The sequence below is a fragment of the Schistocerca cancellata genome, chromosome 7 (genome assembly GCF_023864275.1).
Source record: "Schistocerca cancellata isolate TAMUIC-IGC-003103 chromosome 7, iqSchCanc2.1, whole genome shotgun sequence".
Classification (NCBI taxonomy): Eukaryota; Metazoa; Arthropoda; class Insecta; order Orthoptera; family Acrididae; genus Schistocerca; species Schistocerca cancellata.
The window spans coordinates 13,840,496-13,866,997 of NC_064632.1; positions in this window are offsets into that span (position 1 = coordinate 13,840,496).

Here is a 26,502-nt window from a genome sequence, read left to right on the forward strand (position 1 = left end):
AAGTACACTTTTCGTCATACTTAGAATATGTTGAACTTAAATTGTGATTAGATCTATGAACAAATGAATGCTGTTTCATTTTGTTTAATGCGTACATTTTTAAACAGTTTAGATGTTACTATTATGGCTGTAAGTGCCTTTATTAATATATTAAAATGTGTTAATATCGTATAATTATGACGATTCTTCACAGTATTATTACAGTTTTGTCATGCGTGATACGAGGCTAAAATGGGACTTCACATTTTTCGACAGAGGCCAGCAATTAATAAAAATCCCCCTTTAGGATTAAAAGTCTTGAACAAAAATTTAATTTCGCATCCCTGTGTTATTATTTCAGTACCGTGGTTACTTATTTATGGTTTCCTCAGTCAGTTACTTAACACTGCTACATAATTTTAACGCATACGACACCATCTTGGGCACACCTGTTTGTATTATTTCTCTTTGTCAACTCAGTTAGCACCTACAGTACAGATAATTAAATAATCACACGCTCTTTCTCCCTCGGATTATTAATAAACATACCGCTCTTCGGCATATATAATATTTCAGATTGTGGAAGGTAAAATCCGACGACGACGCCTGGATGGAGATTTTCTGTGACACAGTTTTATAATCTTAAATTTATGTTTCCGTGCAATAATTTGTGCAGAACACTCTAGCAAGGCCTTCGGCTTTTACAATAGTACGTGCAGATTTACTTCTCGTACTACACCACTACTGAATCACTTGATTAGGTGTTGTCTCGATACAAGCTGACCACATTTACACTATGCAATTTTGAGAGGATTTTAAGAGTGATTATACACTGTTTTAGGTTCAGTCACGCAAGCTATGCTTATCAACTTCCGGTTATGCGGTTTTTTGTGTTGTACAGTGACTAATTATGAAGAAAAGAAAGTACAGACATTGGCTGCGAAGGGGCATTGATTGAAATCAGTGGGGAAAGTTGAAAATTTGTGCCAGACTGTGATTCAAACCTGGGTCTTCTACTTACGGGGCACTGTATGCCTGCAGCATGCTTCTCAACTTACCCATTTATGTCTGAAAGAAAAGAAGTCACGTATACGTATGTGATTAATTCTTTTTCTCTTTTCGTATTCAGACAGCGTTGGAAAATTGATTATTATGTCATAAACGTTCATATTAGAAAACACGCTTACAATAAATCAGCACTTATTCTATCTACTCGCGTCATAGTGAGTTCTTAACATAGTAGGTAACATTATAAGGTGGATATGGCTTCTCAGTACATGTATACCTGCTCAAATGAACTCAATTGGCGTCCATTATTCCCGAGCGCACTCTACCTTTCCTTTCTCTCTCTTCTGCCGCTGTACCACATACGGACTTCCTTTCGTCCTCTCCCTGCCTCCTCTAACATTTCTCCTTATCGATTCCTATGTACGGAACAGCAATACCGAAATTTGCAATAGAAATTTGCACAGCACCTATATACAAAAACAAGAAAGTACAAAAAAAACCGAATAATTCATTAGTATGAAAAAGAAAGAAAAGTATATTACTGAAGCGCTAGGAATATGACTTATTGTATTAGTGTTTGCTGCACGTTCTTTATTTAGCTGTTTCCATTATAAGTAACGAATATAGTATTGGGACAGTCCGAAAGCCAACCGCCACCGACAGAATCACTAGTTGCTAGTCTTTTCATCCACCCAGTCATAAATGAGCATATCTCAGTGCTAACATACACCGCCTTGTTACCCTGCTGTTCAGAGGAAAGGAAGTAAATGTGGAAATAAACATTTTGTGAGAATTTGGTGTAAAAACTGAATACAGGCCAGGTTTGGTATGAGAAAAACGCAACAAGAAAAAGTGTACAGGTTAAACATCATCTTTTTATAACAGAAATGCTACACGACTATGACTCCTAAAAATGAGAATGTCACATTATACTAAATGATATTTTTGTTAATAAACGCATCATTTGGTTTTGTACAGACAAAGATTCCCGTACATTCATGCTATATTTTCTTTTTAGCTGGCAAGTAACTGAACATATGTGCTTCTGAATAATGGTCACATGTTTGGAACAAGGCTAATGCTAAATCTTTATGCAGTTTTTACTGTTTCATGGCACTAAGTTTATTGGCCTGGTTCAAAAACGGAATATATTATTTATAACGAATTTAATTACGTTATAGAAACCCCTTGAGTGCGATGAGTGGCAATTTGTTACAAGTTGTGAACATCTGGCAGCGAGTCTGTAGAAATTCCATTGAGAGTGAAATGGCTAAACACATTGCTGCTATTATAGAGGCGCTGTTAGAGGAGGGGTACTAAAAGCATCTAACATGACTGCAAAGTCTCCCAGATCGCTTAGTCAGTCTGGGAGAAAAGTACCAATACTTAGAAATACTATTGAGAATAAGGAGAGGGACGGGGTAGAATTAAAAAGCCCCTCAGAACACAGTTAAGGCTAGTAATAAAACAAACCGTTAAAGGGCTGTTTTGTATTAAATATCGACTTGCATCTCAGGTATGAGTTCTAGGTACAGTACTTGTAGAGCACAGCATTGAATGCAAGTGAAACTTGAGTCACAACAAAGGTAGAGAACAAGAAACAGGCAGCATGTGAAATGTAATATTACGTAAAGAAATAAAAAATTGTAATGCTGTATGTTATGCTTGTTTAGGTATGTACATCAGCAGCCTCAAAAGTCTAACGGGTCTAGCTAGCTCTTTTCTCTAAGTACTAGAAACTCAGTTGTTCTCAGATCTGCCCAGTAGGGAGTGCACGTACAAGTTTCCCAGGCGGTCGTAAAATTTCAGTAGGCTTGGCCCTCTAGTTCTGGATTGAGAAATTACGGCAACGCTATTCGACGCTAACGAAGCTTCCCCTGTATCTCGTACTGTGTGAAGAGGATTCGCTCCAGGCTGTTTTGTTACCAGTGATTTCCGGTTGTTCTCTTTGGAGACCATAGAATTTTACCAGCCCCCTGATAGATAACGTGAAGGCTTGCTTCCGTGTGTCACGTGCAGTAACGTAGCAGTACTTGTCTGTCGATATTGCTATATACCGGGTGACAATCATTGAACTATGTGAAATAAAATCTTCATAACTTCTGAGCGGTTTGCGTTAGGACGTCCAAAGTGCAAGGTTGGTCGCGGGGCATGAGGGGAATTAATATGCGCACTGTTGTTTGGTTTAGCGACAAAGCCTTCTTTTATTTGCATGGGTTGTAACCTCCCCCTCACTTATCGACCTCAATGACAGTGAAAAATTAAACCGCGTGTACCTAATGGAAATTTGGGAAAAAGCAATCGGCACCGAAGTCAATTTGTCGGTAAAGAGGGAGGAAAGGGTTACATCTAAATGAAAGGAAAAATGCAAATGGAACTGGTGGAAATTAATTTTGAAAAGGGGTAAAGTTAATAAAGAAAGTAAATGTGCGGCCGTTACGTTAACAATCAACTAACGGTAATTAGATATTTGAGATTTGGGGGAAATTACGGTCGCCAGTCCTAAGGACAATTACTATAGTAACTGAAAAAGAAAGGTTATTACACATATAATTAGCACTAGAAGCGTGGCAACTGAAGGTTGACACGTGTAGTGTGAAAACTGAAAGTTTGTCAGAAGTAATAAATTTCGCTACACTCTGACTTAATTTAGCAAAAGAATTAATAAAACCGGAAAATCGAAAGTTAATTTAGTGACTGAAGTTAATAGGGAGCTTTCTTTCTGAAGCACATCGAAATTCAGTAAAATATGGTTAGTCTTGGACTACCTCAACAATCATTTCAAAAGCTACTTGAATCTACGCAATTTAGAAATAAGGGATTTAACTTTGAACTTGAATTGAATGATTCTGAACAATTAACAGTAGTAAAATTTAGTACATACCAAGCTGAGCTGCAGTCACAGGTAAGCTAAAATACGGTAACAAAACTCGCACTCTTAATTTGTTCTTGTGTAATCTGAATATTGTAGCCAGCTATGAATACTTTAACTGAACTTTGAAATTAAAGTAGTGAAATGTAATGATTGTACTTTAATGCTGGCGTCTGAATTTCAACGACACTCGGGTTCATTTCGGAAAAGGAAGGGACTCTGCCTGGCAATGCAATTGGGACGATGAGCAACAAAGGTTCATGCTAAGTCGCTGTAATTTTGTGATGCAACCATTTTAAAAGTTTGAAAAGCTGACGTCTGCCATACAGTTCTAAAACTTTACGTGCTTCCAGTCTTCCTTGTTGGTTGATTGAAGGTTTGAAGCCGTCGATCGAGGAGGTCGATCGAGGAGGTGGCGACAGTCGCTCATTGTCGGCCGTCGCTGTTGCGGAAGCTGGATGTTGGCGCGCCTTCTTCTCGACACGGTCACCAGATGAAACGGGCTCTTGATGTGCGCCAGCTAACGCTTCCCGTCCGCGACACCATGTCAGAAACTATCATCGCAAGCCGAGCGCAATTACATGCTGCCAAACCCCGAAAGCGCGGCAACTAGCGGGAGCTTCACACAACACACCTGCTCCACTGCACCCCTCCTGCCAGACTCCCTCTGCCCGCGCTCCACGCGACAGAGTTAATACTACCATAGATCCTAAACACTCTGGTTCTCCACACGACCTATCGACGTATTCGTTCGATAGCATAGTTTTCCCGAGGTAAGACCCAGCGTAAAAATACAAATAATATTTACAAAACAACCAATTATACATCGACATAAATGCATAATATATATATATATATATATATATACAAACATTAAAACAATTACAATATATAAAGAGACAGAAATGTCATATCTTGAGGTAACAAAACAAGGAAAAAAATTATAGTACAATAGATGGAAATAGGGGGATATGCATTTCCGGCGTTACAGGGTTCGTCAATAAGCAAAACTGGCGCATATGGGGGACTGAGAATCCGCATTTCACGATCGAGACGTCTCTTCACCATCAATGGGTGACTGTGCTATGTGCAGTGTCACGGAATAATCGGTGCGATATTCCTTGACGGCGCGGTGGTTGCCGAAGGGTACGTGAAGGTCTTAGAAGATGATTCCATCCCCATTATCCAAAGTGACCCTGATTTCGACAAGATATGGTTCACGCAAGACGGAGCTCGACCCCACCGAAGAGGGAGAGTGTTTGATGTCCTGGGGGAATACATTGGGGACCGCATTCTGGCTCTGGGGTACCCAGAGGCCACTGGCATAGGCCTCGATTGGCCGGCGTATTCTCCGGATATGAACATATGCGACGACTCCTTTTTGTGGGGCTATATTAAAGACAAGGTGTACAGCAACAACCCCAAACCACTGCTGAGCTGAAAACAGCCATTCAGGAGATCATCGACAGCATCGGTGTTCCGACAGTTCAGCGGGTCATGCAGAATTTCGCTATTCGTCTGCGCCACGTCATCGCCAATGATGGCAGGCATATCGACCGTGTCATAACCTAAATCCGGAAATGTATAGTAACGTTTACAGGTTGAATAAAAAGTGTGTGCACACCGTAGTTTGTAACTAATTTAGGTTTTTTTTCACATAGTTGGCCCTGTATGATGCCACATGCTCTCACACATGGAGTTTAATCCCCGTGGTTAGCACCATCTGCTTTTCAAAACTACTACGTGTTGAGTGTAATGAAACGAACGGAGGAGAAGCAGCAGCGCTTGCACATAAACGTCCCCATGGAATACAGGGAAATATTTTCATACATGATCATAATGGATTAATGTCGTAGTTCTAGTTCTTATGACTTCGTGGATGTGTTATTCATCTAATTTATTTGATAAAAATGACGTCATTCTGCTGATCTGCCTAGTGAAGAAGTGAGGTAGTTTTTTCTATAATTACAAAATACGGACACGAAATTACACTTCATTGCGCTTTAATCTTAAGCTGTTATGACGAATTACTTGATACTAGCAATATAACCTGCTTAAACATGCTTTAGGAAACTATTAGCTACAGCGGTAAGGGCTATTTGTATGTAGCACTAAATTTTATGTGTAGATATGTCAGTCCTAGAAAGGTGTGGCTAAAAAGTTATCACAGGAAAGCTCCCGAATTTAAATAATGTTGAAAAATATCAAAAACTATACTATTGTATTGTGCAGATACTAAAAAGTATTCCATATTATCCGAGGTAGTATAAGGACCAAAACACGGAAAAGTATGTCCAGTAAACATGGGCTCTAAAATGTATTTATTTTATTTATTTATTTATTTATTGTTCCATGGGTCCAAATTGAGGAGAAGTCTCCATGGTCATGGAACGAGACAATACATGAAATTATAACACGATAGTAGAAACAGATAAAATGAAATACAAGAAACGTATTCAGGCGACAATTCGTAAGATTAAATACAGAAAATCAACAATGTAACACTGGAATTTGTTTAATTTTTCAGCTCTTACAGGACGTCCTCGGCGGAATAGAAGGAGTAAGCCATGAGGAAACTCTTCAGTTTAGACTTAAAAGCGTTTGGGCTGCTGCTAAGATTTTTGAGTTCATGTGGTAGCTTATTGAAAATGGATGCAGCAGAATAGTGCACTCCTTTCTGCACAAGAGTGAAGGAAGTGCATTCCACATGCAGATTTGATTTCTGCCTAGTATTAACTGAGTGAAAGCTGCTAACTCTTGGGAATAAGCTAATATTGTTAACAACAAACGACATTAAAGAAAATATATATTGTGAGGGCAATGTCAGAATTCCCAGACTATTGAATAGGGGTCGACAAGAGGTTCTCGAACTTACACCACATATAGCCCCAACAGCCCGTTTTTGAGCCAAAAATACCCTTTTTGAATCAGAAGAACTATCCCAAAAAATAATACCATATGACATAAGCGTATGAAAATATGCGAAGTAGACTACTTTTCGTGTTGAACTGTCACTTATTTCAGATACTGTTCTAATGGTAAATAAAGTAGCATTTAGTTTCTGAACAATATCCTGAACATGGGCTTTCCACAACAGCTTACTATCTATCCGAACGTCTAGGAACTTGAACTGTTCCGTCTCGCTTATAATATGCCCATTCTGTCTGATCAAAATATCAGTTATTGTTGAATTGTGAGTTAGAAACTGTAAAAACTGAGTCTTACTGTGATTTAGCATCAAATTATTTTCCACAAGCAACGAACATATTTCATGAACTACATTATTTGGTAATGTTTCAATATTACACACAAGATCCTTCACTACCAAGCTTGTGTCATCAGCAAACAGAAATATTTTTGAATCACCTGTAATACTAGGAGGCATATCATTTATATAAATAAGAAACAGCAGTGGCCCCAGCACTGACCCTTGGGGAACGCCCCACTTAACAGTGCCCCATTGGGACTGGACATCACTAGCACTCTCAATATTGCGGCGAATTACCTTCTGGTTTCTGTTCTTAAAGCAAGAGGTGAACCAATTGTAAGCTACTCTCCTTACTCCATAATGGTCCAACTTCTGCAGTAATATTTTGTGGTCAACACAGTCAAAAGCCTTCGTTAAATCAAAGAAAACACCTAGCGTTCGCAACCTTTTATTTAATCCGTCCAAATCCTCACAGAGAAGAGAGAGTGTAGCATTTTCAGTTGTTAAACCATTTCTAAAACCAAACTGTACATTTGACAAATTATGTGAATTTAAATGCTCCAGTAAGCTTGTATATACAACCTTCTCTATAACTTTAGCAAACACCGATGGCATAGAAATAGGTCTATCATTGTCAATATTATCCCTGTCTCCATTTTTATAAAGTGGCTTCACTACCGAGTACTTGACTCGGCCAGGAAACCCACCAGTACTAAAGGAAAAGTTACAGATATGGCTATGTACTAGGCTAACATACATAGAACAATACTTCAGTATTCTGCTAGATACCCCGTCTTATCCATGAGAGTTTTGGTCTTTAGTGATTTAATTATTAACTCAATCTCCGTCTTGTCAGTATCATGGAGGAGCATTTCAGGTAACAGTCTCGGAGCACTTTTTTCTAAGAGCGCTATATGATTCCCTGTTGAGACTAGGTTTCTATTTAGTTCACCTGCTATATTCAGAAAGTGATTGTTAAACACTGTACATATATGCGACTTATCAGTAACACGGACATTACCACTACGCACTTATTTTATATCCTCGACCTGTCTCTGCAGACCAACCACTTCCTTTACGACTGACCATATGGTTTTAATTTTATCCTGAGACTTAGCTATTCTATCTGCAAACCACATACTTTTTGCCTTCCTAATAACTTTTTAAGCACCTTACAATATTGTTTGTAATGGGCTGCTGCATTTAGATTTTGACTGTTTCTAACGTTTTGATATAATTGCCACTTTATTCTACAGGATATTCGTATCCCTCTAGTCAGCCACCCAGGCTGCCTGTTTGTGCCAGTACGTTCTAACGGAAAGCAACTTTCGAAGAGCACGAGAAAAGTCTTGAGGAAAGCATAATATTTATCGTCTACTGTATCAGCACTATAAAGATCTTGCCGCTCTTGTTCCTTGATAAGGTTTACAAAGGTCTCTACAGCAACTGGATCAGCTTTCCTAAAAAGTTGATAACTATATTTAACATGTGTTGCAGCACAAAAATCTGTTTAGAGTTAAAAGTTGTGCATCATGATCTGAAAGGCTATTCACTTTTTTGCTAACAGCATGCCCTTCCAGTAATGAGGAATGAACAAAAAGGTTGTCTATGGTTGTTCTACTGTTCCTTTGCACTCTCGTTGGAAAGAATACGGTTTGCATAAGATTATATGAATTAAGGAGGTCTACCAGCATCCTTTTCCTTGCGCAATCACTTATACAATTAATATTGAAGTCACCACATATAATTAACTTTTTGTATTTCCTATAAAGTGAACCAAGAACCTCCTCTAGCTTTAGCAAAAATGTTGTGAAATCGGTGTCTGGGGATCTATAAATAAAAAGTTAGAAGTTTAACTCCACTAAATTTAACCACACCTGCACAACATTCAAACACCTTTTCAGTGCAGTACTTCGAAACATCAATTGACTCAAATGGGATTGCGTTTTTCACATACATGGTTACTCCCCCACACCGCCAAGAGCTCCTAGAAAAGCTGCCAGCCAACCTGTATCCTGGTAAAGGAACCCTCTGAATTATCTCCTTATTTAAGAAGTGTTCAGATATACCAATAATTTCAGAGTCAACATCTATAAGCAGTTCACTAACTTTATCTCTAATACCTTGTATATTTTGGTAAAATATACTAATTCCCTCATTACTCGAATACCTAAGCTTTGTCGAAAGTGGTTTCTTTGTTAGAGAGACTTCCCTTAAGCAAGAATACCTATCAGCTGACTTCAGTCTAAAAAAGGTGCAGCTCTAACACCCACTAGTACAGGAATTTTCCCATGAGTAATCCCACCACCCCCACCTAAGCTGTCACCTATAAGCTTTGCCAACCTCCCCTTGCCATACCCGTTGAGGTGCAGGCCATTTCTAGTGAAACTCGTCCTGCTGATAGACTCCACCGACACCACTGAAATGTGACCCATGCCTTGTGTCATCAGCGCACCCCCAAGTCTCATGTTATTACGCTTGACGGCTGTATTAAGTTGAGGCCGATCGTGACGCTGAAACAGTTCCACGAAATGCACATTCGTGTTGCCAGTCTGAGGAGCTGTCTTTTCCAGGTCACCTTCTATGTCATTCTCCCCACCCCTATCAATACTATAACCAGCCCCACCTACAACCACTACCAGATCCTCTTTAGTAAAATCCCTACATAACACCCCTATGTTAACAGTCACCTGAGCCAATCCTGCATTAGGCTTCACAATGCTGGTGACCTGGTACTCACTCCCCAACACTTCCTGCAACTGCTGGCCTACACATCTACCATGAGAACTACCTAACAGCAGAACCTTCTTCTTTCTCTTAGTCTTTGCAACTGTCCTAGCCACCGTAACTGCTGAGGTCTGCTGCATACTTCCTACATCTACAGCTACCAGAGATTCCTCTCCTCTAAACTCTGACAGTTTGTCATATCTATTGCTAACACCAATAGTAAAATTAATTGAAAATCTCCTTCTCCTAGCAGATCTGTTGCCAACAGCCAGCTCCCATTCCCCAACCCCCTTCTCCCTCCTCATCCTATCTAGCTCCTCCTGTGCGTTTTTCAACAGCACCTGAAGGGCACAGATCTTACGCTCCTGCTCCTCTATCAACTTACTCTTGCTACATAACCTGCAGTTCCAGGAGAGGATCTCACCAGAATGCCCACTGGCTTCCCCACTGCATTCTTCCCAGTGAGAACACTTCGAACAAGTCTCACACCGCAATCAACTACTCACGAACATACATCACACTTCTCACTCATGGTAAAATTTTACAGTTATTGAAACAAGAAAACTACTTTATCTAAGTTCCGCTAGTGCAATAAGATGTTAAGAAACTGACTACAATAATCACAAACTTACTCTACAAGGGAAGTAACTACTATTATTAACAGTATTAATCAACAGCAAATGAGAATATAACAAAAGACTAACACAGAAAGAAAATCAGACGTCTAATGACACAGTAACGAAACTGAAAACAGTTCCCAAAATTTTATTCTAAAATTATTTCACCAGAAAACACCATGAACACCGGTTGAAGACTACTGAAGTTCCTACCTTCAGGACTAAGAGCAGTTGAAAAAAATTGCGAAAAACATATGTTCTACTGCAAGCTCTTTGCTAGTACAAAAGCTCTACAGAATGCAGTAAACAAATGAGTAGGCAAAGCCGAACACATTAATCTGTTGCTTCTGATGAAACATGACTGATATTGCAGTATACAAGGTTATTCAGCGGCCTCTACCGCTGGGATTTTTGTATCCTGCAGTGCCTTCAAAAACCACACACAAGATTTTAAAATTCTCTCGCTTGCTACTCGCAAACTATTACTCCTACAGATAAAATGAACACAATCTTTCTATGGGAAATTTAATGTGGTTCAATATTGTATTGGAATACGGTTTCGCTGAAAGCCGTAGTTTTCGAATTTTGCAAGAAACGAACAAAAGTGACCTTCGAACGCGTTTCTCCTGAATAACACGAAGACCGTGGCTTCGCATGAAAACATATTCCAGTACCAATTTTAACTAGGTTAAATTACCTACAAAAGGGTCTAGTCCTTTTTTCTGTAGAACTAATAGTTTGCGCGTAGCGAGCTAGAGAATATGAAAATGACGCGCGTGGTTCTTAAAGGCGTCGCGGCTGGCATGGAACCCACTGGTAGGAGCAGTTGAATAACCTTGTACACTACTTGCCTTTGTGAGCCATCACTAAAAGAGATTGTCAATGTGGTGTTTATTTAGAGTTAGGCATGTTTCTGTCCGGCATCTTAGAGAAACACGCACTCTCTCAAAAAGTCCGTATTGATAATAGATATGCAGATAGGCACCGATGACGCACTGTTGTAGTACGTCATTAATGAGGCTTTCACGTACCAAAGATCTCAAGTGTGATCACAACGGCTAGTCCTAACTATTAAGATATGGGGAGCGAGTTGGCCAAACCACTGGACCTCTTTGACCAATCCATTGTTCATTAAATGTCAGTGCTCCACTTCGAAGAAAATGGGCTGGTGGTGCATTATACATGAACAACACACGTCCCGCCATTGTTGGAATGGTATATCCTCTAGCAAGAGAGGAAAGTCGTTTGACGGAAACTGACAATAGCTTGTACCAGTCGACGTGCTTGGTAGTATGTAAGGTCCCATTAGTCTATCGCCAATAATTCCTGTCCCTACATTAACAGAAAACCTGAGCAAAGTCCTTGTTTCTCTAAATGTGTTTGGATTCACACGACATATTGGTTATCTATTCTACAACAAAAGGCAAATCGTTGTTTAATTTTGTTACCAAGAAGCTCGGAAAGTGTCTGACCAGCTTACCTGAAATTTTTACCCGTTAATGTTAATGTCAATGAACATTCAGACAGACGTAGTCTAACGTGCTACACTCATTTATTATGTGTGTCTGGTGCAAGTGTGATTTTGGCAGAGTACTTTTCTACCTCTCGACTATGGAGCTTCGAGGTAAGGAGCAGAGAGACCTATCAGTGTGCAGTTAATGTGTGCAACAGAAACTTTAAATGTACGCTATCTTGAAATCTGGAGCTGTCAGCCACGAATACCCCGCTGTGGCAATGTTACAGCACAAATTAAAACCAGAATCATATCAGTAACCGAAAGATCGAGGATAAACTATAATGCTACTGAAAGGACAAATGTTTGTGTTCGTGGCCGTGCGTTTCTAGGCGTTACAGTCTGGAACCACGCGACCGCTACGGTCGCAGGTTCGAATCCTGCCTCGGGCATGGCTGTGTGTGATCTCCTTAGGTTAGTTAGGTTTAATTAGTTCTAAGTTCTAGGGGACTGATGACCTCAGAAGTTAAATCCCATAGTGCTCAAAGCCATTTGAACCATTTTTTGTTAGTGTTCACTATGCAACTTATTTTAAATAAAAGGCTAAAAATTCACCGACACAAGTAAGAAAGAATACTTGTCTTGTGGACTCAAACAATTATGAAATAAATGGGCTTAATTAATATTGCAAATTTCCGCCTGCTTCCGCCCAAAGTGGATAATATGATCTGAGAAATGTCAATGTCTGCACGATATGACCGACTTCCATTGTTAAATTCAGAGGGGAGAGCGGATAGGTGCAAAGAATTCTTTGAAGGCATCTATGAAGGGGAAGGTTTGTGTGATGTGATAGAAGAAAAGAAACAGGAGTCGATTTAGAACAGTTAGGGGATCCAACATTAGAATCAGAATTTAAGAGAGCTTTGGAGGATTTAAGATCAAATAACGCAGAAGGGATTCCATCAGAATTTCTAAATCATAAGGGGAAGTTTCAACAAAACGACTATTCACGTTGGTGTGTAGAATGTGTGAGTCCGGCAGTATACCGTCTGACGTTCGGAAAAAAAAACATCCACACAGTTCCGAAGAATGCAAGAACTGACAAGTATGAGAAATATCGCACAATCAGCTTAAGAGCTCATGCATCGAAGTTGCTCACAAGAATAATACACAAAAGAATAAAAAACAAATTGAGAATGTAGTAGATGAACAATTTGGCTTTTGGAAAGGTTAAGGCACTAGTGAGGCAATTCTGATTTTGCAGTTGATAATGGAAGCAAGACTAAAGAAAAGTCTGACACGTTCGTAGGATTTGTCAACCTAGAGGAAACGTTCAACACTGTAAAATGGTGCGAGATGTTCAAAATTCTGGAAAACAACAGGGGTAAGCTATAGGGGAAGACGGCTAATATACAGCATGTACAAAAACCAAGAGGGAATAATAAGAGTTGACGATCAAGAACGAAGTGCTCGTATTAAGAAGGGTGTAAGACAAGGCTGTAGCCTTTCGCCCCTACTCTTCAATCTGTACATCGAAGAAGCAATGATGGAAATAAAAGAAATGTTCATCAGTGGAATTAAAATTGAAGGTGAAAGAATATCAATGATCCGTTTCGCTGGTGACATTGCTATCCTGGGTGAAAGTGAAGAAGAATTACATGTTGTGCTGATCGGAATGGACAATCTAATCAGTACATCTACATCTACATCTAAATCTACATGACTACCCTCCAATTCACATTTAAATGCTTGGCAGAGGGTTCGTCGAACCACCATCATACTATCTCTCTACCATTCCACTCCCGAACAGCGCGCGGGAAAAACGAACACCTAAACCTTTCTGTTATTTTGATGATCATTCCTACCTATGCAGGTTGGGCTCAACATAATATTTTCGCATTCGGAAGAGAAAGTTGGTGACTGAAATTTCGTAAATAGATCTCGCCGCGACGAAAAACGCCTTGGCTGTAATGACTTCCATCCCAATTCGCGTATCATATCTGCCACACTCTCTACCCTACTACGTGATAATACAAAACGAGCTGCCCTTTTTTGCACCCTTTCGATGTCCTCCGTCAATCCCACCTGGTAAGGATCCTACACCGCGCAGCAATATTCTAACAGAGGACGAACGAGTGTAGTGTAAGCTGTCTCTTTAGTGGACTTGTTGCATCTTCTAAGTGTCCTGCCAATGAAACGCAACCTTTGGCTCGCCTTCTCCACAATATTATCTATGTGGTCTTTCCAACTGAAGTTGTTCGTAATTTTAACACCCAGGTACTTAGTTGAACTGAGAGCCTTGAGAATTGTACTATTTATCGAGTAATCGAATTCCAACGGATTTCTTTTGGAACTCATGTGGATCACCTCACACTTTTCGTTATTTAGCGTCAAGTGCCACCTGCCACACTATACAGCAATCTTTTCTAAATCGCTTTGCAACTGGTACTGGTCTTCGGATGACCTTACTAGGCGGTAAATTACAGCATCATCTGCGAACAACCGAAGAGAACTGCTCAGATTGTCACCCAGGTCATTTATATAGATCAGGAACAGCAGAGGTCCCAGGACGCTTCCCTGGGGAACGGATTACGGATTTAGAGTAAATCGAAGAAAGAGGAAAGCAATGAGAAGTAGCAGAAATGAGAACAGCGAGAAACTTAACATCGGGATTGACTGTCACGAAGCAGATGAAGTTAAGGAATTCTGCTACCTAGGCAGCAAAATAAACATTGACAGACGGAGCAAGTAGGACATCAAAAGCAGACTCGCTATGGCAAAAAAGGCAGTTCTGGCCAAGAGAAGTCTACTAATATCAAATACCGGCCTCAATTTGAGGAAGAAATTTCTGAGAATGTATGTCTGGAGCACAGCATTGTATGGTAGGGAAACATGGAGTGTGGGAAAACTGGAATAGCAGAGAATCGAAGCATTTGAGATGTGGTGCTACAGACTAATGTTGAAAATTAGCAGGACTGATGTGGTAGGGAATGAGGAGGTTTGCGCAGAATCGGAGAGGAAAGGAATGCGTTGAAAACGCTGACAAGAAGAAGGGGCATAGATGATGCCACATCTGTTCTACATCTACGTGGATACTCTGCAAATCGCATTTAAGTGCCTGGCAGAGGGAACGACTTCCATGGTACTAGAGGGAGCTGTAGAGGGCAGAAAATGTAGAGGAAGACAGAGAGTGGAATACATCCAGCAATAGTGTGGGCTGTACCGAGAGAATTTCAACGTGCAAGTAAAAGTGTGTACATTGTGATCTAAACAGACTTCATTTCCTATGCAGAAGATAGCGCCAGTTATCTTGTGCATAGTAGAGATGAAGAGGTTGGCACAGCAGAGGATTTCGTGGCGGACCCCATGAAACCATTCAGAAGACTGATGACAAAAAATGACCGACTTCATCAGTCGTACCAAAAACTAGAAAAAAGCGACTGGAATCTACTGACTGGCGTGTAACCTCAGTTTGTAACCTTTTTAAGTAAAATTTCACCTCCGTCTGTCCTAAGTAGGCGGTGCCATTGGCTGTATCTCCGTAGCAAAAGCGTGCCGGTTGAACAAATAAGCAATGTAAATGCAGACCCACCATTGTGGTGAGTGTGAAACCTAAGAGCTTAGACAGCAGACTGCTTTCTGTAACACGGCTATCTGTAATTGCTTAAGCGTAGCTGAATCTTAGCACTTTACTGCCAGGAACAAACGTAAGGCGCGAACTCTCAGCACAAAACGGAATTCAGCAACGTTTTAAGAGCAAGTTAATAAAAGCAAAGCGCTGTGAAGAAATGTAGACTAGACGAAACACCAGGTTTCTCAACAAAAGGTGGAGTACAGTACCGTCTTTAAACGTACAGTAAAAACAGTGCCCGAACTGATCTGTAAGCAGGAAGTTCTACGTCGCGCTGAGGCTAAAACACAATTCCTCTGTGTGGTTGGAAGCAAAGACAAGGAAATGTTTCTGCTCTTTCGAGAGCTGAGACAGGATCTCCTACTCCTTCTAAACAGGAATTTGGTAGCTGAAACGACCGGCTCCGTTGTTAGCCCCCCTTCCCTTTATCCCCCCCTGCCCCCGAAGTTACGCGAGAGCGAATCATAGTTTAGGAACAATAAGTGCATAATCCCTCTCTCCTCATAGTAAATGGCTCCGTCCAATCACAGTAAAGTAATCGTCGAATTTTCGAGAATGCACTCCCCTTACCAACGCTTTAAGGGGCTCCGGAAAGGCTCAAAATCATGAAAAGTTCAATTTTTACTTTTTTGCGTTTTCTGAATCTGCAGACTATTACCTTTTAATAGATATATAATTTATTCAATTCCGAAGACTACAACTATTTTTAAATTTTTTTTAAATATGTTCTACATGGGCGTGACCCACTGTGGCGCTGTTAAACTGCTGTCAAATGGTGTTATTATTAACGTCCGTGTTCATCAGGTACATTTTAGTGATGTGATGGTTCAATATATATCGCTGGTGTGATTGTTTAATGTTTATTTACTCTGTCGTTATCTCGAAAATATTCGTAATTAATTCTGTTTCTTGACAAAATACAGAACTATTATGGAATGGCTATTAGGGAAAATACACAAAGTGTCGACGAAATGAAGAAGGCTGTTTGGGCTCTTTTTTTTTCATACTTCTTCAACCGATGAAAATCCCCAACATAGTTTGTGTCCCAAAGAAGAAGACAGTTGGTGTAAATGTAACAAAGGATTCCTAACTGGTGAAGTGTACACTCATAAGCATAGTCTGCCTCATGCAATAATGGAGGTGATAAAACCTATTGTCAGAGACTTAGCAGCACCTGAACTGTTGAAAAAGTGTATTCACGGAAAAACTCAAAAGCCCAATGAAAGTGTAAATAGTGTTATATGGTCGAGAATCCCCAAGACAGTATTTGTTGGAATAGAAACACTTCACTTTGGTGTGTATGATGCGACTTTCAATGATGGCAACATTGTAAGGTGCAAGGTATTAAGAAATATGGGAAATATTGGAATGAAGATAGGTTCTAACATGGTACGAGCGATGCTTGCTTTAGACAAGGAACGCCTTCGGGCTGCAGACAGAGCTGTAAAGAGTCTAGAAATATAAGCAAGAGTAAACAGGAGGAGGAACAAGAGGAAGCTGGAGGAGGAGTTTGCAGAGGATGAAGATAATCCATCCTATGGACCTGGAATGCACTAAAAAGTTAATCCAATCTTTGTCGCTCGAGTCCCAAAACTTTTATTTTCTCATACTAATTTCATGTTTTCTAAGGATCTTCCAAACATATTTGTTTCAAACTTTCAGTAAATGTTACACAGTACCTTCGGCATAATTTAACACAGCCTTTTTCCAAAAAACTGTATATTTTTGAATATATAAATAAAAAATTGCAAAAAAATGTGTGAATTTTCATTAAAATTGAAAAAAAAATCATCTTTAATAACTGAACTAAAATTTTGTAAAATCCCTGTGTTGAGTTGTAGCCCATATTCCAATAAATAATCTGTAAAAAGTTCAACTTCCTACCTCAAATACTTTGTGAGGAAAGATGTAATTTATAAGCGTTATTTTAACATTGCAAGTATAGGGCGTTCCGGAGCCCCTTAAGCAAGTGTGCCATCAGGAACGATCGCTCAAGGCGCCAACCTGTCTCCTTGCCGCTCCCAGTTCTCCGCAGTGTTGTCTGAGGGAATTTACGTCCGCGACTACGCGGCGCCGGGCAGCCTACACCGGTCACTGTGGAGCAGCTCTCACCATTCATACAAAGCCTGAGCCCCTCATAAAACTCGGCGTCTCGGCCCTCAGCCAGGTCGGTGACCGCATTCATATTCTGTCCCGCTTTTCGGTGACCACCCAAGGCGAGCGTCTCCCTAAGGAGCAGTTACTACCGGCCTGAGGTACCTCGCTGGGCACCCTATGTGCCCCTGGCGACAGCGAGCGGTCCCAGGGCCACGACTCCACCAAGTGTATGCTGCCATTCCGTGTAAATGTCCGTCACCCAACAAATAAGGGAACTACGAGTGTCAGTGTATAGGTGTACTTGACAATGTTAGTGTGACGTACAGACGGAGGAATCGTTAGCGCCAGGATTTCACCCGGAACAAGTCCCGCCCACTCACCGCCGGTCTTCCCGGTCTTTGTTCGGCGCCTGGGATCGTTTCAGTTGACCCACGTGGTTTACCGCGTTCGGCTGCACTCGCTCGGAGTGAATGTTAAATTAATATGTTGCCAGGTCTTAAATTTCGCCAGATAGTTAAAAGACACGTTTCAAAAACGTGCACAGTTGGCCTCAGCTGTGCCAGGTACTTCCACAGCAAACATAAGAGAAAACAATTTAGCACTGGATTCTTTAAATACGAGAACTCAGTATTTATATGAATAGCCTATGAAGAAACACACTTTTGTGTGAGAAAAAGCACCCAAAGCTAAAACAGGATAAACCTACCCTCAAATAATAATTTGCTCGGAGAAATATGAACCACGGTATACTTGACACTCCAGTTTCAGAACTCAGACAGTATACGTGAAACAGGCATCAGTGTTCACTATAATTCCAGAGGGCATCGAAATTACTTTGTTCCTGCACGCTATTTTCGCGTGTTATTCACTGAATAGTTTTGCTTAAACGTTTTAGGGGTGGAAGAAGAGCTAGCACAGCATGAAGGACGTTTTACAGCCGTGAAACACTGCAGCATTTATTTCCTCCATAACTGTTCTGTGACAGACATACACATCATCATTATTATTTTTTAAAAATGGTTTGAATGAAATTTACAAAATTAATGGATGGGGAAGGTGTAGGCGCATTTATTTGGTCCAAGCCTTGTTGACACAAATTTATTATTTAACAATAATTGGTTATACATCCAAGTTAATACAATTAACAGTTTAAAAGGAAATTTTAGCAATAATTTTTTTTTTAAAACCATTCTCCAGAAGAACATGCAGCCACTCTCTGAAACATTACATAAAGGTACCGTTAGTAAAAGGTATATTATGTATCATGTGCAGTCATCAAGATCTCAAGAATACTGTTGTGGTTCAACATAAGGTGAGAAGACCAAAAATGCACATCTTCAAGCCAACTTACAAATAAATAATTAAACACATCAGTTACAAAACTACACAAATTATTTCACACATACAGTCTATTACGATCTAAACAGTCTGTAAGTAGGCTGTTTAGGTTCTTATATTGGTAACGCTGCCGCCACGTAGCGCGCTGTATGAAAATCACTGGCTGTGCTGTGTGCAGTCTGTGGCTAGTTTGCATTGTTGTCTGCCATTGTAGTGTTTGGCAGCTGGATGTTAACAGCGCGTAGCGTTGCGCAGTTGGAGGTGAGCCGCCAGCAGTGGTGGATGTGGGGAGAGAGATGGCGGAAATATGAGAGCCGATGATCTGGACGTGTGTCCATCAGAGACAATACATTTGTAAGACTGGATGTCATGAACTGCTATGTATATTATGCCTTTTAACACTATTAAGGTAAATACATTGTTTGTTCTCTATCAAAATCTTTCATTTGCTAACTATGCCTACCAGTAGTTAGTGCCTTCAGTAGTTTGAATCTTTTATTTAGCTGGCAGTAGTGGCGCTCGCTGTATTGCAGTAGTTCGAGTAACGAAGATTTTTGTGAGGTAAGTGATTTGTGATACGTATAGGTTAATGTTAGTCAGGGCCATTCTTTTGTAGGGATTATTGAAAGTCAGACTGCGTTGCGCTAAAAATATTGTGTGTCAGTTTAAGCACAGTCATGCATAATTTTTCTAAGGGGACGTTTCAAGTCATTTCTGCCAGCTGTGCGCAGTTGGAGGTGAGCCGCCAGCAGTGTGATACCTAAATTTGATTGATACAGAATAAACACAGCTCAAAAGGATGGTCTTCCAATATAGTATAAAACAACTTTATAATAAAAAGATGACTGCTTTTTTCCCATTCTAATTTCTGCATAACAGTTTTTGTACTAACAAGCTACAGTTGCTGCCTCTTACTTGCTACAGACAGTCAAACACATCTGTCAATAACTGATTGATTAACGAGGTGGCAATTCAGAGCTACAAACTTCTTGTAACAACTGATTGTCAAATGCTGCCACGAGAAACATTCTACAGAACAGAATCACACAAATTAAAGTTCCACTCACTACAAAATCCAACAAATCAGGCAATATAAATAATGGTCACTTCGTAAGAATGGAACTGAAAAACATTACACACTCAAGTGTGTTTCTCACTCACAACAGTCTTTTTAAGTGCATACACAACATAGCTCAAAAATCTTTACCCCAAGCAATATTAGTAGAATTAGGAAATTTGCAATTCAAACTCACCAATTTTAACAAAATCCATTGTAATAATAATTTGGACAGAACTTTCATAAAATGATGGATGATAGTGGATGCCGTGCCATACACTATGAAACAGATTAAGAATTATTCACAGTAGACACCTGGCACATGATGATATTCTCTAAGTATTTCAAATCACAGAATGTTGGCTACAAGTACCAACCCTATAACAAGTTTTGTTGTTGTTGTTGTTGTTGTCTTCAGTCCTGAGACTGGTTTGATGGAGCTCTCCATGCTACTCTATCCTGTGCAAGCTTCTTCATCTCCCAGTACTTACTGCCACCTACATCCTCCTGAATCTACTTAGTGTATTCATTTCTTGGTCTCCCTCTACGATTTTTACCCTCCACGCTGCCCTCCAATGCTAAATTTGTGATCCCTTGATGCCTCAGAACACGTCCTACCAACCGGTCCATTCTTCTTGTCAAGGTGTGCCACAAACTCCTCAGTTCTATTCAATACCTCCTCATTAGTTATGTGATCTACCCATCTAATCTTCAGCATAATAAGTCATGATCATGAAATATAATGAAAGTATATGAAAATGTCGGCCTTAGCCAGGTGACAAGAACCACACCAATGCAGTTTCCTGTTACACTCGAGTGCTAGGCCCAACAAACAACAGCTGGTCATGGAGAACCACGATAAGCAAGCCAGAATCCCGTTCTCCCCACATGCTCGCAAACAGCTACACTCGCCGCAGTCCTTAATTGGCAGGCACCAGTTGACTCCCCGCCGCTTCCGTCCTGTCACCATCTACCGACCGAGCCGTCCTCCCAAAACTCTTGCTTCGCTCGCCAGCGCCAACAGCGGTCAGCGGTCACGCCCCCTATCGCTGCCGCGGAAAACAAGCGATATAATCTCGCGGGTAAATCATAAATGCTGAGCCGTGACACGGCACAGTTAGTCATATTCTTTATCTTTAATAAACGGTTGCAGGGCTATCAACAGATGTCTAATCACTACACAATCGCAGGTATATGTCTGGGACGAAATCTTCCTAAGGTGCCAAAATACTGCCACCTTACAACAGGCGAGACAATGAGGTGACAAAGGTCATGGGATACACCTTAATATCGTGTCGGACCCCCTTTTGCTCTGCGCAGTGAAGCAACTCGAGGTGACAAGGCACAAGTCGCAGGTAGTCCCCTGCAGAAATATCGAGCCGTACTGCCTCTCTGTCTGTCGATAATTGTGAAAAGTGTTGACGGTGCAGGACGTCTTGCACGAACTGCACTGTAGTTCCTTCTCTAGATTGTCGCACAGATGACAAAATGGTAGATATCGAAATAGACGACAGAGGGATAGAGAAACAATTAAAATCGCTCAAAAGAGGAAAGGCCTCTGGACCTGATGGGATACCAGTTCGATTTTACACAGAGTACGCGAAGGAACTTGCCCCCCTTCTTGCAGCGGTGTACCGTAGGTCTCTAGAAGAGCGTAGCGTTCCAAAGGATTGGAAAAGGGCACAGGTCATCCCCGTTTTCAAGAAGGGACGTCGAACAGATGTGCAGAACTATAGACGTATATCTCTAACGTCGATCAGTTGTAGAATTTTGGAACACGTATTGTGTTCGAGTATAATGACTTTTCTGGAGACTAGAAATCTACTCTGTAGGAATCAGCATGGGTTTCGAAAAATACGATCGTGTGAAACTCAGCTCGTGCTATTCGTCCACGAGACTCAGAGGACCATAGACACGGGTTCACAGGTAGATGCCGTGTTTCTTGACTTCCGCAAGGCGTTCGATACAGTTCCCCACAGTCGTTTAATGAACAAAGTAAGAGCATATGGACTATCAGACCAATTGTGTGATTGGATTGAGGAGTTCCTAGATAACAGGACGCAGCATGTCATTCTTAATGGAGAGAAGTCTTCCGAAGTAAGAGTGATTTCAGGTGTGCCGCAGGGGAGTGTCATAGGACCGTTGCTATTCACAATATACATAAATGACCTGGTGGATGACATGAGAAGTTCACTGAGGCTTTTTGCAGATGATGCTGTGATGTATCGAGAGGTTGTAACAATGGAAGATTGTACTGAAATGCAGGAGGATCTGCAGCGAATTGATGCATGGTGCAGGGAATGGCAATTGAATCTCAATGTAGACAAGTGTAATGTGCTGCGAATACACAGAAAGATAGATCCTTTATCATTTAGCTACAAAATAGCAGGTCAGCAACTGGAAGCAGTTAATACCATAAATTATCTGGGAGTACGCATTAGCAGTGATTTAAAATGGAATAAGCATATAATGTTGATCGTCGGTAAAGCAGATGCCAGACTGAGATTCATTGGAAGAATCCTAAGGAAATGCAATCCGAAAACAAAGGAAGTAGGTTACAGTACGCTTGTTCGCCCACTGCTTGAATACTGCTCAGCAGTGTGGGATCCGTACCAGATAGGGTTGATAGATGACATAGAGAAGATCCAACGGAGAGCAGCGCGCTTCGTTACAGGATCATTTAGTAATCGCGAAAGCGTTACGGAGATGATAGATAAACTCCAGTGGAAGACTCTGCAGGAGAGACGCTCAGTAGATTGGTACGGGCTTTTGTTAAAGTTTCGAGAACGTACCTTCACCGAATCTCGCGAAGAGACCATGAGGATAAAATCAGAGAGATCAGAGGCCACACAGATGCATACCGACAATCCTTCTTTCCACGAACAATACGAGACTGGAATAGAAGGGAGAACCGATAGAGTTACTCAAGGTGCCCTCCGCCACACACCGTCAGGTGGCTTGCGGAGTATGGATGTAGATGTAGATGTAGATGTAGATGTAGATGTAGAACTGATCTCTCGACTATGTCCCATAGATGTTCGGTGGAGTCCATATCGGATGGTCTGGGTGGTCAGTTTATTTGCTCCAATTGTCCAGAATATTCTTCAGACCGATCGCAAAGAACTGTGGCTCACTGACTGTCATCATTTTTGGGTACGTGAAGTCCATGAATGGCTACAAATGGTGTCGTAGTAGCCAAATGTAACCATTTACAGTCAATGATCCGTGTAGTTGGGCTACAGGACCCTGTCCATTCAATGTAATCACAGTAGACACCGTAATGGAGCCATCAACAAACTGAAATCATCAGACCAGGCCACGTTTTGCCGATCGGTTAGCTTCTAACCGATATGGTCACGTGTCCAGGAGATGTGGTGCAGGCGATGCCGTCCTGTTAGCAAAGCCATACTCGTTGTTATCCTGCTGCCATAGCCCGTTAACGCCAAATTTCGCCGTGATGTAGTAACAAAAACGTTCGTAATACAACCTACATTGATTTGTGCGGTTACTTCTCGCGGTGTTACTTATCTGTTAGCACTGCCAACTTACCGCAAACGCCGCTGCGCTCGGTCGTTAAGTGAAGGCTGGCGGGCACTGCGTTGTCCACGGTGAGAGGTAATGCCTGAACTTTGGTATTGTTGGCACATTCTTGTCACTGAGGATCTCTGAATTTTGAATTTCCTAGCGATATCCGAAGTGGAATGTGCGTTGCTTCTGGCTGCAACTACAATTCCGCCATCATAGTCTCTGGATTGCCGTCATGCGGCAATTATCGCCAGAAACCATTTCAAATGAATCACTTGAGTGCAAATGTTAGCTCCGCCAATGCACTACCATTTCACAATTTGTGTATGTGACTGACACCTTTATATGTGTATATCGATCGCTATCCTATGATTTTTGTCGACTCATTGTATGTTTTTAATGTGTACATAATATAAACACAGTACTAGCCATTAAAATAGCTACACCACGAAGATGACGTGCTACAGACGCGAAATTTATCCAACAGGAAGAAGATGCTGTGATGTGCAAATGATTAGCTTTTCAGAGCATTCACACAAGGTTGGTGCCGGTGGTGACACCTACAACGTGCTCACATGAGGAAAGTTTCCCGCCGATTTCTCATACACAAACAGCAGTTGAATGGCGTTGCCTGGTGAAACGTTGTTACGACACCTCGTGTGCGGAGGAGAAATGCGTACCATCACGTTTCCGGCTTTGATGAAGGTGGGATTGTAGCCTATCGCGATTGCGGTTTATCGTATCGCGACATTCCTGCTCATCTTGGTCGAGATCCAAGACTGTTAGCAGAATATGAAATCGGCGGGTTCAGGAGGGTAATACGGAACGCCGTGATGGATCTCAACGGCCTCGTATCACTAGCAGTCGAGATGACAGGCATCTTATCCGCATGGCTGCAACGGATCGTGCAGCCACGTCTCGATCCCTGAGAGTCAACAGATGGGGACGTTTGCAAGACAACAACCATCTGCACGAAGAGTTCGACGACGTTTGCAGCAGCATGGACTATCTGCTTGGGGACAATGGCTGCGGTTACCTTTCACGCTGCATCACAGACAGGATCGCCTGCGATGGTGTACTCAACGACCAACCTGGGTGCACGAATGGCAAAGCGTAATTTTTCGGATGAATTCAGGTTCTGTTAGCAGCACCATGACGAGCGCATCCGTGTTTGGCGACATCCCGGTGAACACACATTGGAAGCGTGTATTCGTCATCGCCATACTGGTTTATCCTGCGGCTGATGGTATGGGGTGCCATCGGTTACACGTCTCGGTCACCTGTTGTTCGCATTGACAGCACTTTCAACAGTGAACGTTACATTTCAGATGTGTTACGACCCGTGGCTCTACCCTTCATTCAATGCCTGCGAAACCCTACATTTCAGCAGGATAATGCACGACCGCGTATTGCAGGTTCTGTACGGGCCTTTCGGGATATAGAAACTGTTCGACTGCTGCCGTGGCCAGCACATTCTCCTGATCTCTCACCAATTGAAAACGTCTGGTCAATGGTGGCCGAGCAACTGGCTCGTCACAATACGCCAGTTAGTACTCTTGATGAACTGTGGTATCGTGTTGAAGCTCCATGGGCAGCTGTACCTGTACACGCCACCGAGCTCTGTTTCAATCAATGCCCAGGCGTATCAAGGCCGTTATTACGGCCAGAGGTTGTTGTTCAGAGTACTCATTTCTCAGGATCTATGCACCCAAATTGGGTGAAAATGTAATCACATGTCAGTTCTAGTATAAATTATTTGTGCAGTGAGTACCCCTTTATCATCTGCATTTCTTCGGTGTAGCAACTTTAATGGCCAGTAGTGTATATGTGTAATATAGTGGGTTCATCACTTAAAACTTCCACCGCAAAATATTGCGGAAATAGAAAAAGCTACTGATGTTCGCTTTTCAGCGGATGCATCGGAAGACAAGGGCTCTTATCGTTAGCCCAGAAACGGATGGTTATAATACGTAGAAGGTGTGTTTTTGTGGAAACATACATTTAAAAAAATGTAACAATACCTATTGATATCAGCAAAGTAACAGTAGAATGACAGTGGACTTCGCTGCAGTGCTGTAGTGGCAGTCATTTACGAGATATCGTATTTTGAAAAGCCGTCGCACTAACACTTGCTCGACATCTATGGTAGCACACACTAAAGAGCAACGCAAATGCGTAAACTACTTTACACTGATGAGCCGAAACGTTATGGTGACGGCCTAACGCGACGTCGGTTACCGCCTGGGGGCGTTCCGGGCACGTGACGCCGTAACAAATGCAGACACGGAGGGAGCCATACTAGCGAAGTTACGGGCTGCAGGTGGGGAAATTCGTTGAGGTAAGACACTTTGTTAAACGTCAGATCATTATTCCGCAGAGCTGCGAAGGAGTATCTCGAAATCGGCGAAGCTGGTCGAATGTTCACCGTGCTACTCTTTTGAGCATCTACAGAAGGACATACACTCCTGGAAATGGAAAAAAGAACACATTGACACCGGTGTGTCAGACCCACCATACTTGCTCCGGACACTGCGAGAGGGCTGTACAAGCAATGATCACACGCACGGCACAGCGGACACACCAGGAAACGCGGTGTTGGCCGTCGAATGGCGCTAGCTGCGCAGCATTTGTGCACCGCCGCCGTCAGTGTCAGCCAGTTTGCCCTGGCATACGGAGCTCCATCGCAGTCTTTAACACTGGTAGCATGCCGCGACAGCGTGGACGTGAACCGTATATGCAGTTGACGGACTTTGAGCGAGGGCGTATAGTGGGCATGCGGGAGGCAGGGTGGACGTACCGCCGAATTGCTCAACACGTGGGGCGTGAGGTCTCCACAGTACATCGATGTTGTCGCCAGTGGTCGGCGGAAGGTGCACGTGCCCGTCGACCTGGGACCGGACCGCCGCACGGATGCACGCCAAGACCATAGGATCCTACGCAGTGCCGTAGGGGACCGCACCGCCACTTCCCAGAAAATTAGGGACACTGTT